The sequence below is a fragment of the Bombus pyrosoma genome, linkage group LG1, assembly GCF_014825855.1.
Source record: "Bombus pyrosoma isolate SC7728 linkage group LG1, ASM1482585v1, whole genome shotgun sequence".
In the NCBI taxonomy this organism is placed as follows: Eukaryota; Metazoa; Arthropoda; class Insecta; order Hymenoptera; family Apidae; genus Bombus; species Bombus pyrosoma.
The window spans coordinates 13,731,272-13,739,554 of record NC_057770.1 but is presented as its reverse complement, the minus strand read 5'-3'; positions in this window follow the sequence as shown (position 1 = coordinate 13,739,554).

Below are 8,283 nucleotides of genomic sequence, written 5' to 3'. Positions count from 1 at the left end.
GTTCCGACTAAGAGACATCGTTCGTATTTCCATAGCTTGTGCACGAGCATATTCCCGGATGTCCAAGATAAAGAAATGTTTCGGTCGCTCGTAAATTTACTACATGCAGTTATATATTTGATTTTAAACATGTCTGGAGAATTTCCTAACAGCGTTAGGTCGTAGGTGTAAGTTTAATCTGGTTTTCTTCCCAAATTCGAGGAAGAACAGTTATTTCTCCACTCGTTATAAACTGTCAATGTTGAACATAGATCGTAAGAGGTTAAACGCTTTATTTGCAACTTTTTTCACTCACTTGACATCGTATTGTATTTCATTCTCAAATATTTATGGCGATGGAAGAGAGTTTCGAGGACCAGCTTAGCTTCTCGTCGTTATTTCATCTTCCATCTAAATCTTAAAATCCTACAAAGTTTGAAAAATTACCAGTATACTTCTAACATAACTACACAATCGTAAATTACATCCTCTTTAAAATCATAAAAATTCTCTCGCATATTCCATCAACACGAGTATAACGAGCTTCCTTAAAGCATTTGATATTCCTCTGTATTTTTGTAAATTATTTTCTTCGCGTTTTTCACGAACTATTCTCGCGAACAATCTAAAGCGCATAGCTTTCATAATAAAATATACAGAAAGGACTGCGTGTACCCCCAACTAAAACACGAGCTTACATTCCTTAACAAGCGATCGTTAAACAACATGAAGTTGTATTAAATGGACGCCTAGGGCGCGCGTGTGACGCATCCCTCAGACCCACCCCGTCGCTGGCAAACGTGACAAAAGGGCGGGTTATAAATTCGACCGCTTTTCTCTGCGCCTTCGTTCTTGCACTCGAAACGAGAGCCTCGCACCACGCCCTCTGTTTCCTCCCTGAAAATTGTAAAAGGCCCACCTTGCGCCCACGCGGACCATGACCAGGCGTGAAGGGGCTCTAATAAATTTCTAATCCAAGTGGGAGATCCAAAGAACGCCGAAGGACGCTCCATGGACAAGGAAAGGAAGAGAGATCGCTGGACAAACGCCTAATTGGCCGACAAGATTTGTTTCGATTCTCTCACGGCTTCCTTGAAAATAAAAAAGCTACCGCACGAGAATTTACGAGCGGACCACCAACGGGATCGGTCCTTGGAAAATTTACGGCGACACCGTGGAATCGACCTTTTTCAAGGAAAAAAATTACTCGATCGGATCTACAGACTTCGGATCGATAATTGTGGGATCGAAGAGAGATCGATTTGCGAGAGAAATGAGCGATTTTGTTATGTACAGACCAGTTCATAGAATAAGGTAGGATTATTTAAGTTACCTAAAATTCAACATTTTAAAATTCAGTTTCGAACTTTACACGGAACACATCACGCTCGTTAATCTTTCATATAATAACGAAAGAATGAGAAAAATATCGTGTACTTTAAAATATCAAAGAGAAAAAGAAAAAAAAAGGAGAAGAAAAACCAAGAATGTTAGTTGGTGATTTTTTTTAGCTTTATCTCGTTTCCTTACGAACGATGGTAGATTTGCAATATTAAGGTATTTCGCGAAATTGCACTCGTCGTAAAGTCATTTGACGGTTTAATGAATAGTACTAGAATATCGCCAAGTTCTATATTTCTAGTAGAATTCCTCCAGAAAATGGGTCATCGTACGGCGTTCTTGAACAGAAGAACCTTCATGCTGGAACAAGCCCCGCGAAATCAAACAGTGGAATAATTTCCAGCATATCTATTAACCTGGAAAGCTCTACCTGAGAAACTGCTTGAATTACACGCCCACACAGGCAGACACCGTTCTCCTTTATCATCCGGCGAATTAATCTAACATTGGAACTAAATTAAACATTCTTTAAAAACTACCCTACTATTTTGACCGTCGAGACGCGAACGCTTGTTCTTCGATGTTGAAAGTACATCGATCAGTAAGTACCTCGATCACGGGCAGAACACGAAGAGGAGTGAGGAAAAAGGTGGAAGCGGCGCATATTTCATCGAAGATCGATTACGCTGCTGCCCGAGACCTCGGCGCTGACTTCCGATTACCAGAGAATTAATTCCATGCCCGGCTGCTTCACTTAAATTCGTTCCATTTTCGAGGTTAACCAGTGGTACAGGCAGCTCCATTATAACCTATCATTAGCGGATCTGTTCTATAAGGCCTCGTCGATAAACCCGCACCCATCGGTTCGGTTCCTCGGCCACTTTTTCACCCTCCATCGCCCCTTCTTCATTCTGCGTCTCCTGTCGGGATAATTCAATTTACCGGTGCCGGCGTGATTAAACGAAACGCTTTCCTTCGACGTCTCCTCGTTCGTTCACGTGTACACACAGGGACGGAACAGGGAAGGGATAAATGGTACGTGTGAGCCGTCATCCTGCAGATATAATTCGTTGGTAACGTTGAAGCGATGAAAAATATGGGTAGACGTGCGAAACAACGAAGGGGTGAAAGGAAGGAAGCCGATGGAACCGATGGAGAGAGGAGGTCAAGATGCGTGGAAATGAGTGAAATTGAGAAGGAAAATGGGGAAGGACGAGCAGGTTTATTAACACTATGACAAGTCTTGGACATAACTTTCGCGTCAAGAATGAAGAAAATGTAGTTGTTACTTTTGTAGCACGATCTAATATCGTACATTTGAAGAGTAAATGAAGAGAGAAGAGAGAAATACAGTAAATACAGTAAAATTTACAATACCCAGTACTTTATTAGACATTATGTATATTTTTGCACGTTATATCCATTTTATCCGTTTATATTCGTTTTCGTATCTTCAAATTTCCTGCAAATGCACAAAAAATCTGCGATTTAGCAAAAAGCGTCTTCCCTATCTACATATACTCGTATATCGCGCAATGTGTATGTTACAATTAATAATTAACGTTGATAATTACCATTCGCATAAGGCTAATGTAGCTTTAGTCATTGTTAGTCACATCATAGTATTATATAACGAAGAAAATGTATGGTGGAGGAAACAGGATGAAAATGAGGAAAGGAGGAAGAGGGATAACGAAGGAGAATAAGGGCGATAGGACAAACTGGTACAAGAGTTGTGGAGAAAGAACAAAAGGGGAAGAAGTTAGGAATATTAAGTGAGATGAAGAGGTATGAGAAAGGACAAAGGTAGAGCTGTCTGTGCAGGGGAATGATACAAAAGACAGTGGAAGTTGGATATAAAGTTCAGTATCGTATATACAGGTAAGGCGGCGAGGAAAGGGAAACTCGAGAACTAAATTCCAGACGACTCAAGAACCGGAGAGAGGAAACCGTAAGAATAAAAGATATGAAAGAAAGGTATAAACTGCATGATGAATTGCCAGGAAAAAATGACGAAGCTCGATGCAGATGTCTGAAACATGAAATTCGAAATTCGTCAAAACAATAATTAGAAAACAGCCATTTCTATAATGCTTGCACCTGTTTTTTTTTTTTTTTTTTTTTTTTTTCAGAAATTAAAGTCACACATAGGCTACGTGGGGAAGTATCTACTGCCATATGAATTTCCCAAAAGGCAAAACGATCAACTCCACATTTGCCTCTTTTTAAATTTCACTACTGCAATAAAATGGACGGTTGATGTCCGATTCTTTAAAGAACGAATGATTCACGTCCATAATTTTATTTGTCGTAAGAAGATAGCATTTTGAAATGCCTTTTAAAAATAATATTTTTAACGTCATCAGATTTGTCCACTTTTTAATCTACGAAGTTGATCAGATATATCTAAACACCTCGTATATAGACAATCGCAGAAAACAAAAAATGAAATTTCATCAAGTGTTAATTTAATAAAATATGTTTCCTATGATTGGAGGAAACTGTAGCAACCATTGCCTTCATTCGTAAAGCCTGGTAGAAAAGAACGTAAAATAATGACACTAAAGTAAACATATATACTTTTATTTAATATACTTTTTATATCGAAATTCGTGCTTTAAGTTGTGGAAGTGGAAAAGGTTAAAACGTTTTCCCAATATTCACTTAAACTCACCTCTTAGCCGTAGTTTACAAAGATCGCTATTCCGATGGACGGGTGCGCAAGACAGACTAAACTAAACTAAAATCAAACTCGAAGCAGTCGTGTTAGCTGGTATCGGGAACAGGATCATCGAGATCTTATCCACGCGAGACTAAAGCCCTTCGTTCTGGTCCGGGAACGCGACAAGCCGTGAAATTTATCACAGGTCCCAGTAGACACTTCCGTTCGCCGTTGAAATTTCCTCGTCCCTTTCGAGGAAACCACTTTTCGAAACCACGAGACGTTCGGTCGGGAGGAGACGATGGCGAAAGAGAGAGAAAGGAAGGGGGATTTCTACTTGAGATGCACAGACTCGCAGCGGAGAGGACGAAACGTCTCGCATTCGCACGCGCTGAAACTTGCGCACGAAGTCCGTCGGAACATAATGAAAACCGATACCGTTGCGGCAGTATCATAAATTAAACGAGTTTTCTTATCCCCGGCACGTCTTCTTTTCAATCTCTCCCACGCGGTCGCAAGGGTTTTCTCTTCCTATTGCTTGATTCCGCGTGTCTCGTGAATAAAGATTTTATCTCGCTTCGGAATTTTCCTCGCCGCTTAGACTGCTATGCAAAATTCGTCTAGGTAACCGAACAACAGAGAGAGAGAGAGAGAGAGAGAGAGAGAGACTCCGTCTTTTATTTCATTTGCCTCGGTGAAAAGCTTCGTCCGTATATAACATTATGCTCTTCCTAGCGAGGCAGTTTTGGTTTCTTCTGGACGACGTTTCGCTTTTGTATAATCTTTCGGTTGTGTAAATGCGGTATAGAGGAAACGTAGAATATCCTGTAGAAGTACAAAATATTCTGTAACAGGTGGGGAAAAAGAAGTAAAAGATGGAAACGAAGGAAGGAGAAGTTCTCTCTTTGCATGAAATCTCGTTCTCAGATTTGAGTTTCTCAAATTTAAATTGGTACATTGTGTATCTTGTAAGATAAATTTGGTTACAATTTACAATTGACGTATTTTATATCTTGTATCGTGATAATGAATACATCGAATATTCAGTGAACTATTATCGAACTATGGCTTGAAAAGTGTAGTAATTGTTGGGATGCATGAATCATATTAAGATAGGGATTAGAGACAGTAGATTAAAAGGCGCATCAAACTACGCTTACCACGAGATAAACTCAACACTCAAGATTCCGATTACCTTGAATCTAATCTATTTTTGTAAATATCTGAATCTGCTAAATCAATGAATCAGCTAATTTTCAACATAATACAGTCGTTCCCAGCGTTCAACGTAATGGAGCATGACTAAGACACTTCACAAAACGTTACTCCCAATATTGTACAAATCGGATTAACGCGTTTCTATAATTTTCTCTGTCCTCCCACGATACCAGAAACGACAAGCCGCTTCATGTTGATTTTACATTTTTCTAGCATGCAACAATCTTTAATATTTTTAAAATACCACTTTGTTGACTAGTTCGTTGAGTATTATTTACCGGACAGTATTTAATGTACGTAAATACGGGAATGAAATGCGAGAATGATTCTGATTTAACTTCTTTAATTAAAAAAATTAAGTTATCTCAGTAAGAAGCAAATGAATTGATTCTCATGCTGTTAATTTTTACATTTGTTTTACATTTGTTTGTTTACATGAATTTCCAGTCTTTGCCACGCTTGTAGATTTAAAAGAAAAATAATTGATAAGAATAAAAAGAATTGATTAAGAAATTGATTATATATCCTGTGTGTAATCGATATTAACTCTTTAACTAGTCATAATTATATCTTATAATATCTTTAAGAGCTAATTAAAAGTAAATTATTCTAGCAGTCATAACCTTCCTCGCTATATTTTAGATGAAATTTATTTATATCGCCTGCCATCAGGAACATTTTTCCCCGCTTATATTATTTATCATTTCAATTTCTTAATTAAAGCACCGAACGATCGAAATCACATCGTTCTGGCGAATCTTACACTGTTCAAAGGAAATCTTTCGAAATCTTCAGAAGACGACGTTTCTGAATAATAATATTGTAGAGAGCGAACGTTTCTACATAGACAGACGTGGATCTGATTAAGCGACTTCTTAGCGAAAAGTAGACATCCAAGATTCTCTTGACGCGAGCGTCGCTCGTTCCCGATAATATCCGTGATTATTTTTGAACAATTGGCTCGCATAACGTGGAGAGTATTAAGGACAGGATCGATCCCATAAAATCCAGGCGCTGGCACACCAAGAACGCTTTGACAGCGAATAGACAACGATCCTCTCACTTTGTATTATTAAGCGGGGACCAGCCCGATTGGCTGGAAAATTCACGGGCAACTTTAATTGGCTTAGTCTGAGCAGAGATAAGGGTAAACGAGGGAGATAAGGGTCGTGGGATAATCGGGATCGTTGCACGTCTCAAGCTGCCCGGTTCTCTTGTTTCCACGCACAGTACTAGAAAGTAAAGGTTCGCTGGAAGATTAGAATTGAGGGAATTACGTGATATTTCACGGAGAACGGCGAACGTTGGTTTCACGCTGATTACGATAAAGTTGGAGATAAAGTTTGATTTACGAGAAAGTTCGGGATTTTTGTTCTCTAGAAGTTTCCTTGTATTTACCTTATAATATTCACTATAGATTTATATTGATTATACTTCGCATATAGTGCTAACCAATTTCTAGTAAATATTTAGTCCATAGTCTATTATAAGCTATATTCAATTAATTAATATTTAATTAATTATACAGATAATTAAGCATAGAATTCTTAACTGGAAGTCTATCTCACTGTTAGGAAATTTAAAAAATGTGATTGCATCAACCATCTTGGAGTATTTTAAGAATTTATTTATATTGACTACTGAATATATATTCGATTTAGAAGAAATTGACTAACTACGAAATAATTAAAGACTATTTGGATAAACGACTATTTGATCCCTGAAGAAGCTTTAGAACTTTCGAAACCTTTTTCACCTATATTGATTATAACACTTAAAAAACTACGTATCTAGAAGAACTTTGAACCAGAAAATTCTCAGCTACTCGGATGGAAAGTCGAAAGAAGGAAACTGAAGATCTATAAAAAGTCGCGGACGGATACGAAGACCGTCGAAGAACGTGTTCAATCTTATTTTATGGGATAGGGCTCGGCCAGGTGTTTAGGTTTATAGATGAACGGTGGATTTAACCCCGTTTAAGCGTCACGAAAACACCTTTCGCCCTGGCAAGTTCAGAGAGATTTTATCACTTCACTTTTGCGCGGTTAATCGATGGAGTTTAGCATACACATGCCTAATGCGGTCTCCATGTTATCGAGTAAATGTCGCCATTTCGTTTACGACTCGTCATTCGCCGTGGCCGAGAGAAAAACCCGTGGGAAAATTCTTTCGTCGATAAGTGTTTCGCTCGTCCCGAAAAATGTTTGGATAAAGTTTTGATGAACGTGTATTCAAAATTGTACGACGTCTTACCATGAAGTCGTTTAAAGAAAATTGTGAAAGTGAGAACAATTCACGAAAGATATAGGGTTCCTTTTTACAGCTTATTGCCAGGCATATAAACGTTCGTTAATTAAAAGACACAGCGGTAGTTTCATTACTTTGAGTTTACGCGTAAACGAAAGAGATACTCGAAGGGTTAAAGAAACAAGTATGGATCAACTTTTGCTAATGACGTTTTGTTAGGGGATAGGAAATTGACGAAAGCCTGGAAATCGTTATTTTTGTGAATAAGGAGGTCGATCGAATCGAATAACAAGGGGAAGAATAATTCTCTTCTCTTCTCTTATGCTTCTCTTCCCTTCTTTGTTAATTCGATGAATTTAATGTCATTCGAGGAAACTATCAACGATCGGTTTGCCACACTGATGAAGAATAATGTAAAACAGAAATAATGTCGTTGCAACAAAATGTTAGAATACTACGAAGGCGATATTCTCAACAGGTCAATCTTATCGCCAGAGTATACTCGATACTGAAAAGTCCAGTAACGATTCCCATGTCCATGGACTTCCGTTGACTTTCGTCCGATCTTTCGTCCGAGTATCAACGATTCTCCTAAAATTTCGCTCTCCTATGATGCTCGTTTATCCGATTCACCGATCGGTTTTCCATTCAATTCTCCATAATTCCACGCTTCATCGTACAATTTTCTAACCAACTCTCCCTCCCAATCAACCCTTCAACTAGTTCCTCGCAAAGAAAAACAAACTGACCAGTACTTTCGAATGGCACTGATCGATAACTGATGATCGATAACATAAATCTTTAGAGATATTTCAAACGCCAAGTCTTCTAAGACG